At 36.5% G+C, this 21,928-nt stretch overlaps 1 long non-coding RNA gene across 1 annotated transcript; it reads right to left on the reverse strand.

The window, feature by feature from the left end:
- Positions 1-4,482: 4,482 nt before the first annotated feature.
- On the reverse strand, positions 4,483-18,651 carry LOC128550356 (uncharacterized). Its single transcript, XR_008368242.1, has 7 exons — positions 18,227-18,651; positions 17,552-17,632; positions 8,722-8,813; positions 7,174-7,350; positions 6,738-6,897; positions 6,179-6,395; positions 4,483-5,090 (listed from the first exon to the last, which is right to left on the reverse strand). It is a non-coding gene; the product is annotated as an uncharacterized LOC128550356 (long non-coding RNA).
- Between the last annotated feature and the right edge of the window lie 3,277 nt (positions 18,652-21,928).

Consider the following 21,928-nt stretch of genomic DNA (forward strand, 5'->3'; position numbering starts at 1 on the left):
GTTTGAAGATGAGGAATGGTCACAGGTTACATCTGTATTAGTATCAATTCATTCTTGTAAGTGGTATTAATGCTAGACGAAACGGTCCCAATTGGTTAACCAAGAGATGGCCCATATAAAGCAACCTAAGTCCAAAATGAGGTCAAGGTCAAGCTGAGGTCAGATGATGTTTGAAGATGAGGAATGGTCACAGGTTACATCTGTATTAGTATCAATTCATTCTTGTAAGTGGTATTAATGCTAGACGAAACGGTCCCATTTGGTTAACCAAGAGATGGCCCATATAAAGCAACCTAAGTCCAAAATGAGGTCAAGGTCAAACTGAGGTCAGGTGATGTTTGAAGATAAGAAATGGTCACAGGTTACATCTGCATTAGTATCAAGTCATTCTAGTAAGGGGTATTGATGCTGGACGAAACGGTCTCATTTGGTTAACCTCGTACGGACGGACGGACGGACGGACAGGACGATCACTATATGCCTCCCGCATCAGTAGATGCCGGGGGCATAAAAACATTACCAGATCAGTATGCGGACGCCGACGCCGACGAATAGGCGGCTGCCATAGCTCTACCTGTTCTTCGAATAGCCGAGCTAAAAACAGAAATAGACTGAAAATGCCTCAAATGTATTACCCAATCTTGACAGGCCGTATACGTTTCTAAGGGCATAATTTTCTTAAATGACCTTGTGTCATATGATGTGGATAATGATGAGGAACAACTATTTTAGGTCAAAGTAAATCTATTACGGAGATAGGGTGAAGTTAGTCAAAACTTCAACAACAAGAGCTGTCCGTAAGACAGCGCGCTCCACTATTCGGAGATTTGACAGTAAAACGAATATATGTCTGAATAAGAGACCTCTACTTTAAAAGGAAGATACACCAAGGGGCATAATTCCATCAAATACACAAATTTGAGTTATTAGGATTGTTACAACATATGCAGATGATGATGATAAAGATATATTTTGAGTTTCAAGTCATAATCTTATATAGTACTAAAGTTATGTCCAGAAAATGAAGTTTGTAAAAAATTTAAGTATAAAAGGGGCATAATTCGGTCAAAAATACAAATCAGAGTTATGGGGATTGTTACCGCACATGCAGATGATGATGATAAAGATACATTAAGTTTCAAGTCTTTATCTTATGTTGCATTAAAGTAGTATCCAGAAGCAAAGATTGCAAAAAAGTTTACGTACAAAAGGGGCATAATTCTGTCAAAAACACAATTAGAGTTATGAGGTATGTAGCCACACATGTAGATGATTATAAACAAATACTTTTAATATCAAGTCATTATCTTTTAAATTACCAAAGATATGTCTATAAACAAAGCTTTCAAAAAAAAAATTAACATGAAAATAATTCAAAGTATAACTCCTTGGTGACCTTGACCTTGGGTATACTGGGCCCAGCCCCTACACATACTTTGTTTGTATGCTGGACAATGTTTATGTGACCTTACAGTATGATATAAGCAAAAGTAACAAAGATATGACAGAAAAACAAAGGTTGCCGAAAAACTTTAACCTTAAAAATAACCTAAGTATAAGACCTTGGTGACCTTGACCTTGGGTATAATGGGCCCAGTCCCTATACCATACTTTGTTTGTATGCTGGACAATGTTTATGTAAAGTTACAGTAAGATATAAGCAATAGTAAAAAAGATATGACAGAAAAACAAAGGTTGCCGAAAAACTTTAACCAACAAGGGTCACGCCGATGCCGACGCCGACACCGACCGGGGCGAGTGGTATAGCCCCCCTATTCTCCGAATAGTGGAGCTAAAAACTGGACGCCGACTCTGACGCAAACGCAAAGGTGAGTAGGATAGCTCTCAATATGATTCTAGTCCAGCTAAAAACTAAGTTCAGAAGTTATATGACACATAATTCATCATAGTTTTTCAATTTGTAACAATGATATTGAAGAGTACCTTGGTTTCATCAGTCTGCCAGCTGTTGGAAACAACAAACACAAAACTGCACGATGATATTTGTCTTCTGCTATTGATGTTTTTTCTATATCTTTTAATTAGATGTCAAACACTGTCCTTCTAACCTTTTTACATACTAGTAACCTGAAATACATCACACGTTGCTGATGGATTTCTATAAAACTTTCAGGATACCATTTTCGTTAGCATAAAAGTTACATTTCCGTGTAAAACAACAAAAAGTAATTTTTCAAAAATTTTCATTGGCCAGAAATTGTATACTTGGAAAAATACATTTTTGGTGTTAAAATTAATATCTTAAAGTATATCTAAAAATTAACAAGAGTGCTAGAATGTCACAGTATATGCCCGTAACAGCAAACTAGCAAGTAGCACCTGTATTTGCAAATGGAATTTTAATTTTGTGGTTATTTAGTAAGTATTGTAATTCTTTTGTTTTTCTAAGTCCACAAAAAACTCCTTACCATGTAGAGATACACTAAAATACACCTGAAATTTGAAAGAAACATCTATATGTTGTACCACAGAAAAAAAGGATATATTATTATATAGTAACAACTAAGGGAGGGAAGTTAATCTTAAAAAAAAATAAGTCCACACAAAAATCCTTACCAGGTAGAGATTGGTCAAAGTACACCTCACAATTGGATGTAACATGCATGTTGTACTACAGAAAAGTGGTCTCGGTTTTTCCCTACGACTAGTAACGAAAAAGTTACAATATAAGCTATTTATAGTAACAAAAAAGGGAAGTAATTCTAAAGAAGGGACCTGCGCATGACACACCGTCTCATGATGGTGTACAATTGTGCCAAGTTACATCAAAATCCCTCCATGAATGAAGAAGAAATGCTCTGGACAAAGTCATTCTTGTATCTGACCTTTGGCCTCTATATGGGACTTTGACCTTAGACCTAGGGACCTGAATCTTGCGCAGTACACTCCGTCTTGTGTAGGTGAACATTTGTGCCAAGTTATATCATAATCCCTCCATGCATGAAGAAGAAATGCGCCAGACAAAGTTTTCGTTCTTGTATCCTTTGACCTCAAGTACACCTCAAAATTGGATGTAATATGCATGTTGTACTACAGAAAAGTGGTCTCGATTTTTCCCTACGACTTGTAATGAAAAAGTTACAATATAAGCAATTTATAGTCACAAAAAAGAGAAGTAATTCTAAAGAAGGGACCTGCGCATGACACACCATCTCATGATGTGTACACTTGTGCCAAGTTACATCAAAATCCCTCCATTCATTTAGAAGAAATGCTCCGGACAAAGTCATTCTTGTATCTGACCTTTGGCCTCTATGTATGACCTTGACCTTAGCCCTATTGTGTTCACAAGGAAATTGTTGACGGACGGACGACGAACGGACAGACGGAAGCTATTTATAGTCATAACAAAGGGAAGTAATTCTAAAGAAGGGACCTGCGCATGACACGCCGTCTCATGATGGTGTACAATTGTGCAAAGTTACACCAAAATCCCTCCATGCATTTAGAAGAAATGCTCCGGACAAAGTCATTCTTGTATCTGACCTTTAGCCTCTATGTGTGACCTTGACCTTAGACCTATTGTGTTCACAAGGAAATTGTTGACGGACGGACGACGGACGAAGGGCGATCACAAAAGCTCACCCTGTCACTACGTGACAGGTGAGCTAAAAAGCATCAATAGCTGTCCATAAGACAGTCAATGCTCGACTATTCGAATTTTGATGTCCCAGAAGCACGAATATTACCATAAACATTAAAATATCTATAGAGTTTCAGTCCAGTATTTGCATCAGAATTTGAGATAGTAACTTGCATGCAAAACTTTAACCTGTGGATTTCCTAAGTTCAAAAGGGGGCATAACTCGGTCCAAATGCATGTCAGAGTTATGGAACTAGATGCTCTCACATAGCATTATAACTCCAAAGGCACGTGTGAGGTTTCAATTCAATATCTACATTAGGTTTGGAGACAGTAACTTGAATGCAAAACTTAACCAGAATTTTCTAAGTGCAAATTGGGGCATAATTTACTAAAATACAAGTCAGAGTTATGGTACTTGACCAAGTGGGGTTGGAAATTGACCTAGTAAAAGAAAAATAAGTTTCAAAGCTATATGTCTTTAAGTAATAGCCATATGTACTTGCACACAAAACTTAAACCATGATTTTCTTAGTCCAAAAGGTGGCATAATTTGACCAAAATGCATGTCAGAGTTATGGGATGTGATGCTATCACCTAGTTTTATAACCCCGAAGACACATGTGAAGTTTCAATGCAATATCTGCATAAGATTAAGAGAGGGCATAATTTGACCAAAATCATGTCAGAGTTATGGAAATTGACCCAGTGCGGTTGGTATTTGACCTAGAAAAAGATAAAATAAGTTTCAAAGTTATCAAAGCCTTTAAATGAATTCCATGCAAAACTTTTACCAAGGTGTAACGAAGATACAAGCGAAATACAAAAACTTTACCAAAAATTGCCAAGTCGAAAAAGGGGCATATTTTTGTAACAAAAAAAGCAAAACAGAGTTATTGGACCTGATCAGTGTAAGTCACTTTATAACCATGTATACGTGTAAAGTTTCAATCCATTCCCGCAAGTGGTTACTGAGATACCAGCTAACATACAAAAGCTAAATCAAATTTCGACGCCGACAATGACGCGGAGGCCGACGCACGGATGAATTCAATATCTCTACCTATTTTTCGAAAAGTCAAGCTAAAAAAAATGAAAACAAAAAACTTCCCTACCTTATCTACTAGATTTCCGGGGCGTTACCCTAAACAAAAAATATTTTTAGGCTTTACGTAAAGTTATGTATCGCAAGATAACTCTAAGCATTACTTCCGCCAACGATGTCGTCTGCTATAAGCAAACGAGTTTCCGCAAGCAAGTTGAATGGCTATTTATATAACTGAAAGCCAATTGCCATGCTATGAATCTTCTTAAAGAACATGCATATTATTCTAAAATCCAGGTATTACCTTCTCCACTTGTGTCTTCTGGTAGAATCAACTGGTGTCGAGTGCTATAAGCAATTTTGCGTCGTCTGCCAGAGGCAACCGATGTCGCCTGCTAGAAGCAACTGGTGTCGTTTGCTAGAAACAGCTGGTATCGTCTTCTAGAAAAAAATGACTTGCGCATGGAAACTGGATAATTATCTATAAAATAGGCAACTAGTTGTCATGCCGAAGGAACCGCTATTAATCTTTAAAATCGTATGCATATATTGTTCTTAATTGTAGGTACCGAAATTATCATTTATTTAACTACCAGTCAATGTTATATAATTTGGTAAATCTCTCAACATAATCATGAAAAATACTGAAAGTAATTGTCACAGAACCAGTTGTGAGTTCATACCAGCAACAGTCTCAAGTTTACACGATTTTCGAATAAGTCAACAGACTCAGGATCCCGGCTTTCTAACCAGTAGTTTAGCAAACAAGAGATGTCCGTAAGACAGCACACTCGACTTTTCTTAGTACTTGGCTCTGAATTCGAGCTTTGTCAGTGAAAAGGCTTAACTCAATCGAACATATAATCAGAGTTCTACGTTATATAAAATTATAACCAAAAATTCTAAGTTACAACTCTTGTCAAAATACAAATCAGAGATATGGGGAATTTCCTCCTTGTGTAGACTTTGATCGCAAATTTCTCGTTCAGTGTTCAAGTCAAAAGCTTTGATAGTAATCAGAGATATTTTACTTTATCAAAAACTTTAACCAAAAAATTCCAAGTTGAAAATGAGCATACCTCTGTAAAAATTCAAACCACAGATAAGGGGATTGTTTCACTTGGCGTAGACTTTGATAGTAAATAACTATTTTAAGTTTCAAGTCAAAAGCTTTGACAGTAATGGAGGTATTTGACTTTATTAAAAGCTTTAACCAAAAAATTCTAAGTTAAAAAGGGACGTAACGCTGTCGTCAAAATTCAAATCACAGTTATAGAGATTGTTTCTCCTGGTACAGACTTTGACAGTAAATAACAATTTTAAGTTTCAGGTTAACAGCTTTGATAGTAACAGAGATATTTGAGTTTATCAAAACTTTTAGCCAACGGCGACGACGACGCCGGGGCGAATGCATTATTTCTACTTTTTCTCGGAAAAGTCGAGCTACAAAGTTTATTCGTCATAAAAAAAAGGTGCGGCTCTAACTCCTAACACGTTAATTGCAATTATAAAGTTTATTAGTAGCTTACCTACCGCCATGTTAACATGACAGTCCCAGCACACCTCAGATGGCCGGTATCGACCGGGAACCAGTGCATCTCTGGCGACAGGCATCAGTTGTGTACAACAATCCCTCTGGCGACGGTTACCGTTAGGGTAACACCACATCTCTGGTGACCGGCATCGTTAGGGTACTAACAAAGCAGTTCTACATTCTCTCGAGTTCCATCAACTAACGTTTTCTTCCTGTTGACACAATAAAATAGCCATATTGAATATATTACTAACGCCAAAGTAACCTATGGAAACGACTAATTCTAAAACAACGTGCACATTTGAACCTTCTTGCAAAATGAAAAAAAAAGTTTCATACTCAAATACCGATAATTAGAACCAAGTCTCAAGCTAATATGGTCGCAAACTTTTGCCTTATTTAGACCATAGTACTGCTGTGAGTCCAGTCAAATTGAATTTATCTAAAATCACATCAAATGATGAAAAGTTTTGGACGCAGTTATTTAGCGTAACTAAGCTACATTCTAGCATTACCTACACCGACTTCGTTATAAATAGTAAGCAAATCCTTACGTGTGTTATCCAGGAAACCGCTTCGTGTTCCTCACTCGACGGACAGTTCCGGCTCCTTGTCGGATAGTTCGAATTTCTCGTCGGATAGTTCGGGTTTCTCGTCGGATAGTTCGAGTATTTCTTTCTTCAAAGTCAAGGTCTGTGTGCACATTCAAATGCTCTAGAATTATCCCATTCAAGATTAAAATTATCATAAGCTTGGTAAAGGTTTAATGTAAAGTAGTACTGGCGTATCAAACAACAAAACTAAATGACAAAAAGAATTATTTCATCACGGGCGGGCTTCTGGATAGAACCACCGACATTCCGTGATGTAAAATGTAAATGAATGCCCGCATATAGCTTGGATGAAGACTGCAACCTTATGTTTTTGAGTACACAGAAAAGCTTTCCAAATGAAAAAAGTAAGTAAACTGTACAGACGGAAATTACATACCACCCTGTGCCAAAGAAAAAGGATAACGCTGCACTAGATCATTGTGACATCTACAACATGACATCTCCACACGCGCTTGTACTGTGAACATCGGCAAACATAGCTGCAACATCCGCAATCATTGCGACATTTACAGCACATCTTCATACATGCTTGTAGTCAACCTCTTCCACCATACTGGAACAAGAGCTGTCGGATGACAGCGCGCTCGACTATTCGAAGAATTGATTGAAGAATGGGGTCAAAATATTTCCATAGATTTTCAGACTAAACAAAAAATGGATTAAACAAAAAATGTTCCTGTATTTGTGGATTTCGATTAGTCTTACACTAAATGGCAATGTGTGACCATGATAGCAAATATGTTAAGTTATATGTTAGGCAAAACATGGACTTATATGAAAAATTTAACTAATTTCTAAGTCCAAAAAGGGCCATAATTCAGTCAAAATAGTTGACAGAGTTATGTACTCTTGCCTACAGATGGAAATCATGTTGATAAACTAGTGTTAAAAGTTTCAAAGCCACAGTTCAAACAGTTTTGACAAAACGCTGACTTGTAAGAAAAACTGAACAAATTTCAAAGTCCAAAAAGGGCCATAATTCAGTCAAAATAATTGTCAGAGTTATGTACTCTTGCCTACAGATGGAAATCATAATGATAAACAAGTGTTTAAAGTTTAAAAGCCATATGTCAAATAGTCTTGACAAAACATGGACATTTACATAACAGAACCAATTTCCAAGTTCAAAAAGGGCCATAATTCAGCCAAAAAGGGTGAGAGAGTTACGTACTCTTGCCTATTGATAGAGACTATTATACTGAACAAGATATAAAAGTTTCAAAGCCATATGTCAAACACTTTACACAAAATATAAACTGGTACGAAAAACTTAACCAAGATTTCTAAGTCAAAAGGGGCCATAATTCAGTCAAAATGCTTGATGGAGTTATGTACTCTTGCCTCCAACTGGACATTGTGATGGTAAACAAATGTTGAAAGTTTCAAAGCTTTATCTCAAAAGACTTTGTCAAAATGTGGACTGGTACGAAAAACATAACCAAGATTTCTAAGTCAAAAAGGGGCCATAATTCAACCAAAATGCTTGATGGAGTTATGTACTCTTGCCTACAACTGAACATGGTGATGGTAAGCAAGTGTTGAAAGTTTCAAAGCTTTATCTCAAAAGACTTTGTCAAAATATGAACTGGTACGAAAAACTTAACCAAGATTTCTAAGTCAAAAGGGGCCATAATTCAGTCAAAATGCTTGACAGAGTTATGTACTCTTGCCTATAACTGGACATGATGATGGTAAACAAGTGTTGAAAGTTTCAAAGCTTTATCTCAAAAGACTTTGTCAAAATGTGGACTGGTACAAAAAACTTAACCAGGGTGTGACGCCGACGCCGACGCCGACGCCGACACCGACGCCGACGCCGACGCCGTGGTGAGTAGGATAGCTCTACTTAATTTCGAATAGTCGAGCTAAAAATCAGCAGACAGGTACGTACAAAATAATATAACACAAGAACAAATATAAATACCTGTTCATGATAAAGCAAAACTCCATTTTTTCTTAAGTCAGTTTCTTCAAAGTCGCTTCAGTCTTTATTCTTCGATCAAGTGCCCCAATATCCTCAAAAAAAAAAAAAGAGAGAAAATGCAACAAAACAAAAAGAATGAAAAGCAGAAGTAAAATAGAACAATTGCGCGCGCTTTACCAAAGTCAAGATGTCGTCTGCATCTGATGTCTGTTCATCTCTATATTCTATGATAGGGCTTCCCAGCTGTCTAAAATTGATGGGAGAAGTAGTCATTATAATACATTGCAATATCAAACTTATTCAAAGATATTTATACAGGAATGAATCTAGTAATTATATGTTGCTAAGGGCATAAACAAAAACACCTTGTATTTCAACTTTCTGGAACAAACGAAAGAAAAACCCAATATGACAAACAACGCGCACCATAAAAAACTTAAACAATTTCAAATACAACAGAAAAGACCGAATTGAAAACACCAAAAAAAACAAAAAAACACAAAAATCCCCAACAAAAAACCACCACCATAAACACAGAAACACCACCACAAACACAAACCGCCATCACAAACACCACCATGCAGCCAATGTAAATAAATCCCGATAGTATTACAAAAAAAAACCGAACACACAGTATTACGAAACGAAAACATACAAGGTAGACTTGACTACAAAAAGCGCGCCCATTATTCAGTCATAGGTAACTTTTTTTAAAACTTTAAGGTGGAGTGCGACCTTTAAATTTTTTTTAGATAGATCTATGAAAAATCAACGGAAGAAAATTGAGGATATTTCTGATTTATTCCAGTTTTCCGTTTGGCTCTTATTTAAGCCACATTTGCTTGGTGTGCTGTCAAACTTGGCCACTAAAGGCACTTTTGGGCGTTTTTTCTTGGCGTCATTTTCATTGTTTCTGTACGGTTTTCAGCATATCCCTGTTTTAGCTGGAAGCGGACGCAAATGAAATTTATATATTTTTAAAAGATTTAAAATTTCCTTTCCTGTGATATAAATTTCGTGAATGATCTATGACGTACCTTAAGATTATGACGCATTAAAGCGTCAGACTTATACAAAACGTAACGTAGAGTTTAGCTGGAAAAGTGTCCGTTTTTCGAGAATAACATTTTTTCGTGTCGAGGAATTTTGTTTAAATTTCAATCATAAATGCGCAAGTATATTTACTTGCGTTTGATTAACAAAAAGTTGTATGTCACCGAATTCGTTTTTTCAGTACCATCGATTTTGTTTCCCCAGCCCCGAGCTGAAATGCGACGTTATTTGGTGGTATTTTTAAAGTTACACTAAAGTTTCGGACGATTTCGGAAAACTTGGAACCAGTTTTCGAAACTTTATCGTAAAAATATACGTTCAAATAAGGCATAAACTGAAATATATAAAAAAAAACATCACATATACAGTAAATCGAATTATATATGAAAAATGAAGTAAACGCGAAGTTATTTGGTGGTATTTTAAAGTTACGCCGATAGTTTCGGACGATTTCGGAAAATTTGTACTAAGGAGCTTATTGTCGACATAATTTCGTTATGTTATACGTTTAATGTTAGCATATACTGAAATATAAGAAAATAACAATTCGAATTATAATAGAAAAATGAAGTCCCGGCTTGTTATGAGCTGTGAACTTTCGGGTTTTTTTTTAATTTTATTATAATTAACTTAGTTAGCATTCGACTTTAATGTGTAATTATGATTAAATTACTCCTGTCTGAAAGCGCATCATATAAAGAAAAAATGATTTTCAACTTTATAAGAATTCGATTTAATCGTTGGATTTACGGTGTTCCGTTAGGGCCAACGCCTACTCCCTGTAAATGGGAAGCCCGAAGGTAAGATGGTATGATGGTTAAGCGCAACAGTACAATGGCGAAAACAACGACAGTACGATGGTGACAGCCTGTTGAACTACTCTTCGGAATCAACTGTTGTGCTTCACCATCGTAGTGTCGCGGTCCGCGATTCACCATCGTAGTATCACCATCCTAGTGTTGAGGTTTACCATATCGAAGTGTCGCGTTTCGCCAACGCACTGTCGCAAGTGTATTTTTATAATGTTAACCTGACAACAAATAGTTTTAACGTTCCGTGGCTTGCAATAAGAGCTGATTAAAAATATTTTCTTACAAAACAATTAATAACAATTACATGTATTGTTATTCATTTTCTAGCTGAGAGGTTAATTTTGAATATAATTTTGTTTAGAAATAACATTCGATCGGGTGGTATTCGTTTGAATTACACCCTACAGGTTGATATTTATTTTTCAAACCTCATGAAAACAATAGACCGACGGAGACTATTCTTGAACAGTACAACGCAAATAAGGTATATAATCAGAAAAAGAGGGTGAAGTGCGACAGTGCGATTGCAAAGCTCGACAGTTCGATCACGAAACTGCGATGGAGAAGCGTAACAGAGCGATGGCGACGCGTGCCAGTAGGATGGTGACACTACGATGGAGAAGCGTGACAGAGCTATGGTAACACTACGATGGAGAAGCATGACAGAACGATGGCGAAGTATGACAGTACGATAGTGAAGCGCGACAGTGCGATGGCGAAGCACGACAGTGCAATGGTGACACTAAAATTGTTAAGCGTGACAGTGCGGTGGTGACACTTCGATCGCGAAGCGCGACTGTAAGATGGTGAAGCACGACAGTACAATGGCGAAGCAGTACTGCAGCACTTCACCATCGCACTCTCACAATTCGCCATCATTTTTTGTTTGGTTGATTGTTTGATATGACGTTTTTTTTCCATAACATATCAGCTGAGCTGCAAATTTCTAACTGAGTGTCAATCGCGATTCTCTGCGACATTATTTGTGAACACATCTTCTACTGTAACTCGGAATAGTTGAGTGTTGCTTTTCGATCAAACCTTGCCGCTTGTTACACTTTAAAGAGTGCATATCCATTTCGACATCACAGTGAGCATGATGTCTCCTGCAAAAACTTGACTACAACAAAGTCGGTACTGTTTAATAATTTTCTCTTTTAAGTTTTCTTTCTAATATGCAAAGGAAGAAACATTATATCAAGTCAGCAATCGAGCTCGAGTTACAATCAGAAAATCAGTGATGAAAAATATAGAGTATTTCTTTAAACTAAAAAAGAATAAGTAGACAAACTCCGTTAACAGTAAAACTTTAACTTGTGGGTAATTCTTTACCTTTCCTACATACAACAACAATCCGACATCTAAGGCGCACGGTTATGATATTTTACATTGATATCTTCCATGGATGTACGGTCTCGCTGTCCTTTAGAAAATTTTGAAACGGTAACATGCATGAGTCAATTATAACACATATTCACATTAAATACCAATAATGAATAACAAATGTTGTGAGATAAGTATAAATATGAGAATATATCATTTAAAAAGACCATGGAAAGCTTAGAATATGTCATTTCCTACAGAAATCAATGGAACTCGGGATCAAAAATAGTTACTTATTTCAAACGCTCAGGGAAGCAAGAAGATCATATTTTATTTTATTAAAAATTATATTGAAAGAAAGTGCAAATATTGCAGATTACTTCAATAACTTAATAAATATTGTCAGATAATGCTTTTGATGTCATTTGATGTGTTAAAGTTTTTTCCCTTCTATATTTCAATAGGCGTAAATTGACCGATACTGGCTAATCGATACACTCGATAAGCTGTTTTCAAGGGAGACAATTTCGTCAATAAGCCAGCAAACTGACTTATATTTCTGGGTATGAATTGAAGCAAAAACCAAAAGTTCGCAACTCAAAACCAGCCGGGGCTATTTTTTTCTACTATTATTCTATTTACTGTATATGTGTTATTTCTTACGTTTCAGAATATGCTTTCATTGAACGTATATTTTTACGATAGAATGTCGACAACATCTTCCATAGTACAAGTTTTCCGAAATCGGCCGAACTTTTAGCGCAATTTTAAAAATTCCACCAAATAACGTCGCATTTCAGCTCGGGGGTGGGGAAACAAAATCGGTGGTTACTGAAAAAACGAATTCGGTGACATACAATTTTTTGTTAATCAGACGCAAGTAAATATATTTGCGCATTTATGATTGAAATTTAAACAAAATCCCTCGACCTGAAAAAATGTTATTCTCGAAAAACGGACACTTTTCCAGCTAAACTCTACGTTACGTTTTGTATAAGTCTGACGCTTTAATGCGTCATAATCTTAAGGTACGTCATAAATCATTCACGAAACTTATATCACAGGAAAGGAAATTTTAAATCTTTTAAAAATATATAAATTTCATTCGCGTCCGCTTCCAGGTAAAACAGGGATATGCTGAAAACCATCGGCGTGAAGTTGGCAGTACATCAGTAGCAGCAGTAGCAGCAGTTAACTGCTGTAACTGCTGGCAGTAGCAGCAGTTAACTGCTCCTACTGCCAGCAGTTACAGCAGTTAACTGCTCCTACTGCCAGCAGTTACAGCAGTTTATTGCCTGTCGCAGTTCACTGCCACCAGTTACAGCAATTGATCGTGTTTGCTAACATCAGCTACTACTGCCAGCAATTATAACAGTTCATCAAGCTGTATTACCAGGTGATGAGAATGACATAAGGTATTTATTTTGTCAGTGTCTTACATATAATACTGCCAGCAATTAAATTGTGTTATTAAAATCATTTACAAGATTCCTTCAGATGTGTAATAGGTCGTAAAACCTACCCTTCTCGCGTATCGTTTAAAGATCATTGAAGCGTTTTTAATCTATCATGAATTATCTGCCCTTGAATCCGATATTCAAGGGCAGAAAATTCAGGATCAAGCCTAGGTACCTATGATCTTTAATACATATTTTCGTTCTAACTTTGATTCTCAGACAGTATACAAAGTTTAAAGAAATTCTGCCCGTAAGAAAAATTTTGCCCTATAGAAAATTGCCCCATTCACCCTTAAATTCTCCTGTAAACTATACAATACCAGCAGTTAAATGGTTTAAAAGTCTCATTTATGTTTCTGCCAGCAGAGTGGTCTATGAGAACATGTCACTTCAAGCAGTGAAATGAGTCAAATGACCAATGAAAGCAGTTTTCTATGTGCTACTGGCAGCAGTCAAATGGTTTATAAGACCAGTATACCAGTTCTTTTTTATATGTAACTACCAGTGATTAAATGTTTACAAGGCTCCTATTACTGCTAGCAGTAAAATGTTTATGACAGCAAATAACAAGGTTCTTGTTACAGCTAACGAGAGCAATTTACCAGTTTCGTATATATTTCTGGTCTATTAACTGCTGAAAGAAAACCACTCAAGTCGCATTCAGCCACGAGTCCATCAAAAAAAAAAAAGAGTTCCCCTTGGAAACACCGCCCCACCTCACCCCGGGTTCCTCCCAAACAAGAGTTTTCCCCGAATGGCGGCCACCCGTGCCGGGTGGGGGACGACCCCCTCTACAACGGCCACCCGGTCCGATCCAAAAGTCAAGGTCTGGGGCGGAGCTGGGGGTGCCCAAACTGAAAAATGTGAAAATTTCCAGAAACGGCCTCGGACCAAGTTTGAGACCCGCTCACGGGTAAACAAGAGTTTTCCCGGGGTAGCCGCTATGCTGGCCCCCCATACACCGTCACCCTCTACAACGGCCACCCGGTCCCGTCCCAAAGTCAAGGTCCCGTAGGGTCCTCCTATTAACTGCTGTAAGCATTTTAGGCCACCCCCGCCTCACACCTCACCCCGGGTTCCTCCCAAACAAGAGTTTTCCCCGAATGGCGGCCACCCGTGCCGGGTGGGGGACGACCCCCTCTACAACGGCCACCCGGTCCGATCCAAAAGTCAAGGTCTGGGGCGGAGCTGGGGACCCCCAAACTTCTGTCTTATTTAAATGTCATGATTTTAATCTGTACAATGTACATGGAGGAATACATTGATGGATGACTGCCCTTTGCTGTTTTACATGATCTAACTCGCCATTCTATTTTTAGTCAGGAGCTGGGTAATTCGATTTCAGCACACGGCAACTTCCTTCAAACTGTTACTGTTGTTTGTATTTTTACTTCTTTTATCGTTGAAAATAACTATTTGAATATAAATGCCTATAAAAATACATGTACCATTTATTCAGAAAACGTGCCCGGGCCTAATTCGAAACCATCCCTTCCTATTTAGAAAAGCGCGAGATTTTCTACTTTCAGTTTCTTAAGATGCAATCCGGGGAGGTAATACATCAATAGTTAAGGCCAAAAGTCGGAGTTAAATACATTATACTATAAACTGATTTGACATTTAAAGTTCAATTTATAGGATCGTCTCTCGCGTGTTTTTTATGTTCCCTTCCTGTCTAAATAAAATGGTGTGTGGTCGCCTGTAATTGTCACGTAGCGGTTGGACTCTGTACTCTGTCAAATCATTTTAGGAACCTTTTATGTGCGATAAAATTCATTCTTTCACTTATGTTTTCCATTTTTCTTCTTATGTACAATTAAATTTTATCCTTAACACAAAAAATCATGCATAATTTGCATTATTGGTAAGTCTCGCCAAGCGAATTCGTCATAGTACACAGTACAATTTTTTCTAGCAAAATAATAACTAATTCTATTTGCACATGCATGCATCTCATACATTGTGCATTATATAAAATATTTTGTACTTACATTGTAAAAAATACTAAAATACGCATTACACTTCTACGGTGGCACAGAGGTGACATAGATGTTTTTTTATATTAATACGTGCGCATGTAATAACTAATACGTGCGCACGTACTATTATAAAAAAACATCATCGCACATACTATAAAAAAAACATCTTCGTACGTACTAGTACAAAAAACATCATCGCACATACTATAAAAAAACATCTTCGTACGTATAAAGTAATACGTGCGTACGTACTAGTACAAAAAACATCATCGCACATACTATAAAAAAACATCTTCGTACGTATGAAGTAATACGTGCCCACGTAAAAGATTTTACGTGCGCATGTACTAGTTTATAAAAAATATCTACCTACGCATAAACTAATACGTGCGCACGTAAAACCTTTACGTGCGCACGTATTACTTTATACGTACTAAGATGTTTTTTATACTAGTACGTACGCACGTATTACTTTATACGTACTAAGATGTTTTTTATAGTATGTGCGATGATGTTTTTTGTACCAGTACGTGCGCACGTATTACTTTAAACGTAGGAAGATGTTTATTTATAGTATGTGCGATCATGTTTTTTGTACTAGTACGTGCGCACGTATTACTTTATACGTACGAAGATGTTTTTTTTATAACATGTGCGATGATGTTTTTTGTACTAGTACGTGCGCACGTATTAATAAAAAAAACCATCTTTGTCACCTCTGTGCCACCGTACACTTCCGATCTGTTATGGCTTTGCATAATACCATGTTAAAAATGAAAATTTTTATAGATAAAAATACAGATGGATATTTAAGCAATGCTTATACCTACCATACTATCACAGCTATTTAAACGGTTCATCTTTTTGTTGCTAGAATTAATTATTACACAATATAAATCTATACTGCTATATTGTATATGCAAACACTATCTAAATTACAGACCGTTCCTTTACAAAACGTATAAAGCATCACTAACTTTATAATTGAAAAGTAACTCATGCCAATAGCAGCACTTCACTTCTGTAAGTACAAGCATTTAACTGTTCTAACTGTTGGCAATAGCATCAGTTAACTGTATATGCTGGCAGTAGCAGCACTTCGCTTGATCATCTTCACTTGTGGTAGTACAAACATTTAACCGTTGTAACTGCTGGCAGTAGCAGCAGTTAACCACTGTAACTGCTGGCAGTAGCATTGTATATGCACACATTATCCAAATTATATACCGTTCCTTTATAAAAAGCGTAAAGCATCGCTAACTTTAAAACTGAACATTAACTCATGCCTGCACTTCACTTGTGGTAGTACAAGCAATTTAACTGTTGTGACTGCTGGCAGTAGAAGCAGTTAACTGTTGTAACTGCTCGCAGTAGCAGCACTTCATCTTCACTTGTGATAGTACTAACATTTAACTGTTGTAACTGATTGCAGTAGCAGCAGTGAACTGATGTAACTGCTGGCAGTAGCAGCAGTAGCAGTTAACTGCTCCTACTGCTGGCAGTAGCAGCAGTTAACTGCTCCTACTGCTGCTACTGCTGTACTGCCAACTTCACGCCGATCTGAAAACCGTACAGAAACAATGAAAATGACGCCAAGAAATAACGCCCCAAAAGTGCCGTAAGTGGCCAAGTTTGACAGCGCACCAAACAAATGTGGTTTAAATAAGAGCCAAACGGAAAACTGGAATAAATCAGAAATATCCTCAATTTTCTTCTGTTAATTTTTCATAGATCTATCTAAAAAAAATTTAAAGGTCGCACTCCACCTTAATTCAAGTGTAGCTTGAATTCATTTACAGGTCTTAACAAGGCTTAGCCTATTTAAAGCTAAGCGTTCACCACGTGATCAGTGGTTGGATTTCTCTCACTGTTGTATATTTTGTAGACTTGGACGTCTGTCATGCGTTTACACCGTTGCCAACATGAAGATGTACGTTTCCATGGTAACCCTGTAGAGTGTATAGATACAGAAATGTATGTGTAAAACAGAAAATAACGTATCATAATGTTGCCACAAAAAAGGAAAAGTAAACATACACACCCATTATGCTCCCAAATTTACATTTGAACGTCTGTAACCTATCTGATGTAGGTACGTTTCCATGGTACTCCTGTTGAGAGACATATGTATAAACAGAAACAAATATAAATCATAGCATTACCTTTAGAAAATTAAGACAAGCAAGGGAAATGAAAATAAACATACCTGAATGCTCCAGATATGAAAACACGTCAATTTACGTTCGTATTATCCTTGTATAGTCTTCATCTTCGCCGCTAAGACAACCTTAATAGCAAAACGAAAACATGATTTTGTTAAACGTAAATGAAACACTTGCCATTAAAGTTGCGAAAGTTATGATAAAACACTTGTTTTCATGGCAACATCACTTGTGTTAGACAAATAACTTAAAATCAATCCGATCCATGGTCTATGAATAATATTACAGAAACGCTACAAATGTCGACCATCCATTTATATTCTGATGTAGATGTACATGGACATTGTTGACTTTTGACAATTAGACGAAAAGGAAAAAGAAACACACACCCTGTATGCCCCATATCTGAACACACCTTCAACAATGATCTTTATATGTGTTCTTGATCTTTGTCGCAAAGACACAACATGAAAGACAAGAAAAAATGAAAACGTGATTTTATCTTTCACTTGCCATTAAAGTAGTCAAAGTAATTACAAAACACTAGTTTTCAATAATATCACTTGTAGGAAACAAATGACTCAAATTCACGAATAATACGTTTCCGTCGTAACCATGCTGAGTAAAAAAGAAAAGAAAAGGTATGTGTAAGAACAGAAAAATGTTGATAGTAGCGTTGATTTTAGAATTTTATGACAAAAATAGCAAAACATACAAACCCTTTATGCCCAAATCTGAAAACACGTCCAATATCTGTATGTATGGTCTACTGTATGTCTGCCACTACGACACAACCTAAAAAGCAAGAAAAATTAAAAGACATTAATGCCTCACATTTTGTAAAAGCTGTCAAGGTTGGGGACGCGAAATTTCTATAAAATACATGTATAGCTAATTTATGATTTTTCTGGGACCTGATAAAATATGATTTTTAAGCCGATATTTTTTAATTCATTTTGCACTTTGAAAGTAGACCGGTACTTAGTGCGCCATCACCACTATGCATCCCATCAACATAACTTTTAATGGGTAACAAGCAACTGACATGGGCTAAAAATCCCAATTTATAATTCTAATGTTTTTAAAGCAATTGTTCATTTTTGTTAAAAGTAACAAGCAAAAGCGACAATTCTGTCACATCTTAAGTCAGTTTGGCGATAAACAAATGGGGCTACGAAACATTGGAATCTGCTTTCACCCATGTAAATAGTTCGCTACATTTTGCCTATGGTCTTCTAGACTTTGCACTTACTGGAAGAAGAAGACACTGTCCTTCAATCCCCGAGTGTCTTCATGTTAACAAACTTACCAGCCAGCTGGCAATATACCCGAATCGAGCTCAATTTTGGTCGATCAGGATGTAGGGATTTGACGAAAACTGAAATCAACTCGGACACCTTTGTTTCAACATTTGAAAAAAAAGTTGATACTCGAAAATATCTAGGACATGCCTTTTTAACACACTAAAATAAAACAATGTTTGTTGGTCCTTTTTTGTTTAGAACAACTATTTTGTCATTCGTCCAAGAAAAGTCACAAATTAGCTATACAGCTAAATCTAGCTATATATAGCTAGAAATAGCTATAAAGCCAGTAACAATTGTTTAAAATATGTCAATATCCAATTTAAAATAGTTATTTAGCCATTCAAATGGTTTATGAGACAAAAGACAATCACAAAGAATGGAGATCTATGCAGTTTCAGTTTCAATAAATATTTTATTATATGTAACACAGTTGCAAATTTCTGCGATGTCATTTATAAATTTGTCTTATTCTACGATGATTATCACAAGTTAAACATTTAGTAATGATTTATCGCATAATACTTATGCATTTATTGAAAATGTGACCGCAAAGATCTTGGTTTTGTGTTATTCTCTTTCATCTTATGAACCATTTGAACGTGATTATGACCATTTCGCATTTCATTTTGACATATTTTGCATGACTGTTGTTGGTTTTATAGCTACTTATAGCTATATAGCTAATTTGTGACTTTTCTTGGACCTTTCAACTGTTCAAGAGTTAAAAAACAAACAAACAAACAAAAAACAACAACACAGTTTTAAAACAGTGAAACGGGTAATGTTGCCAAACACAAATGAATAATTTATAACTACAAAGTATTGTAGAAGAAAAGAAAGAACGACAGAAAAAGAAAGAAAACAGAAAAGAAAGAGAGAATGAAAACATAAACATACTGTTTTAGACGTATCCCTCTGAAAATCCATGTAATAACAGTTCACACACGTAGTCATGAAAATCACGTGCTAATTGGATTGAGCGTGAACAGCGCCTCGGGAACAACGTGTTGATTAATTCAGTTGGATTTATCGGGTCGTTGCACCGCACTGCTGGGTTGTGTATTACGTTTTTCAGTAAATTATCGAAATATTAGAGTGAAATATAACTGGTATTTTCACAGTGAAAAATATCAAATATATATATTTCACTGGTAAGAAACTATAAAATGAGTAAATTAATCAAAACATGAAATGAAAGTAAATTTTGTTTGTTTTACATGTAAGATCAAAATATCTTTCACTCATGAACACCATTTTCACTCTTGGCTATGCTGCTCGTGAAAATATTGCATCGGGTGTTCACTCGTGAAAGATATTTCAACCTTACACTGAAACAGAGAATTATCCTCGATAATGTTGTTGTTTTTGCTCATCTTAATATCTTTTGCGGAGAAAGTTGACTACTAGCTAGACTTTGACACAATCTACATTATATGGCCAGTTTTTTAGTTTTCCTACAGCTATCACTATTTTTGTGACCAGAAACACACCTTCATTATTCTAGTAGCAAAAAGTCACACAAGCTGGATTTTTAAAACTATCTGAATGTCATACTCGTTCTACAAGAAAGTCAAAGGCAATCACAAAGTGAAATGCGTTGATTTTTGACAGAACCTCTGATTTTATTTTCTTAGTAACATAAATAACAAAAGGTAACATTTCCATATAATTCTAGTAAAAAAGCCACACATAGTCACAAAGTGCAATTCATTAATTTTTTGACAGACCCTCTGATTTATTTCTTAGTAACACAAGTAACAAAAGATAACATCCTTATAAGTAACACATATCTGAGATTCTGTCAAAAGTTAATGAATTTCAGTTTGTGACCATGTGTTACTTGCTTTGTTACTAGACTTATATAGGGATGTTACCGTTTGTTACTAATGTTATTGAGGAAATGAAATCTCAGATTTGTGACAATAAAAAAATCAATTCGTGACCATGTGTACGGTGGTGGTATGTTTATGACATGCATTTATTTTTTTTTAAAGATTAAAATATCTGGTGCGTACAACATCTTATCTCGAGCGCACGGCATCTTATCTCGAGCGCACTACATCTTATCTCTTGTGCTCGAAATATTATCTCGACATCTTATTGTGTGCCTACGACATCTTATCGCAAGCGTACGACATCTTACATCTTATCTCGAGTGCACGACATCTTATCTCGTGCGCACGTCATCTTATCTCGAGCACACGACATTTTATCCGCTATGCACAGTAAGGGCACTATGCGTGTATTTAGGTCATCTAAAAACATACAGACAAGTAAATAAGTAGGGTCCCGCCTATTCAGATGTTATTTAATCTTCCTACAAGTACAAGTTGATCACATCATTTGGGAGAGCTGTGTACATAATTGGTCATCCTATCTTCAAAAATAGTAAGTATCAAAATTAGGTTTATCGTAGAACGACAAACGAGGGTGATTCTACGATAAAAAGGTAAAGTAAAGTTTCTTGTTTAACGTGGGTAGTCGACGGAAGTCCCCACCTGGAACAACTTATTTCTAGCCTAGCCCACAGCAGGTGTCATATTTACCTTATCCTATCCAGGCGATAATGCTGGAAACAGAACCTATTTAAGTAAATCAACCAGTACTGAACACTAGTCGGAATCAGCCGCGACCGGGAATCGAACCCATACCGCTGGCGTTGTAGTCTAACCGGCTAACCACTAATTCCCTTACGATAAACCTTATTTAGATACTTATTGTTTCGATTCTAACACGACTTATTTCAAATAACGTTAGACGAGAATCAGAGGAGTATTTTCATCAAACGTAAATTACGACTGCGTGCTACGCCGCAGCATTAGCCAAAACACGGTACGCGCGCAGCACAGTTCAAGGTCGGTTTATTTAAGAAATAATAAGTTCCCAAGTGTGGTTTATCGCAGAATAACCCGTGTTTTGAGTTCTTATGCGTAAGAATATATCACGAAGGCCGTAGGCCTGAGTGACATATTCTTTCGCATAAGAACGAAAAACACGGGTCATTCTACGATAAATCACACTTTGGAACTTGTTATTTCGATCCTAACACGACATACTTGAAACAACAGTACTTTTTTACGCTCTGAACTACACTTCGTGCTACGCACCTGGAAT

This window comes from Mercenaria mercenaria, chromosome 17, assembly GCF_021730395.1.
Source record: "Mercenaria mercenaria strain notata chromosome 17, MADL_Memer_1, whole genome shotgun sequence".
NCBI lineage: Eukaryota > Metazoa > Mollusca > Bivalvia > Venerida > Veneridae > Mercenaria > Mercenaria mercenaria.